Source organism: Penaeus monodon, chromosome 28 (assembly GCF_015228065.2).
Source record: "Penaeus monodon isolate SGIC_2016 chromosome 28, NSTDA_Pmon_1, whole genome shotgun sequence".
Taxonomy (NCBI): domain Eukaryota; kingdom Metazoa; phylum Arthropoda; class Malacostraca; order Decapoda; family Penaeidae; genus Penaeus; species Penaeus monodon.
In genome coordinates this window covers 34,258,778-34,259,187 of record NC_051413.1, presented here as the reverse complement: position 1 = coordinate 34,259,187, position 410 = coordinate 34,258,778, and the positions used below count along the sequence as shown (strand labels likewise).

Sequence of the window (410 nt, the reverse complement as noted above, 5' to 3'; positions counted from 1 at the left end):
AATAACTCATGCAGATGATGCAGCAATGAAGAAGAAACAGTTGAACATTAAACACTACAACATCCAAGATTCAGTTCATACAGAAGTTATCTACTAGATGTCCTAATTCAATATTTTAAATTACATGTTCTGATCTATCACACACTAAAAGATACTATATCCTGAGACACATGAAGATGTTTGTAGAAAATCCAGCATAACTCATTGGATATAAATCAGAAGGAAAGGATCCAGGTGATTTAGACAAGACCATAGTCTCAAACCCCATAAAAGAAGAAATAATAAGAAGACATAAACACAAAAAATAACAACTTATGTAATCAGAAAATACCAATTTCATTATGAAACTAAGTGTTTATCTAATCATTTATTAATATAAAGTTATACTTAGTGTACTATTATATCACACC

At 29.3% G+C, this 410-nt stretch overlaps 1 protein-coding gene across 1 annotated transcript in view; it reads right to left on the bottom strand.

Annotated features, from left to right (window-relative positions):
- Window positions 1–410, bottom strand: part of LOC119591539 — a gene marked incomplete at its 3' end in the record, with an annotated part of 14,360 nt that overhangs the window by 13,026 nt on the left and 924 nt on the right.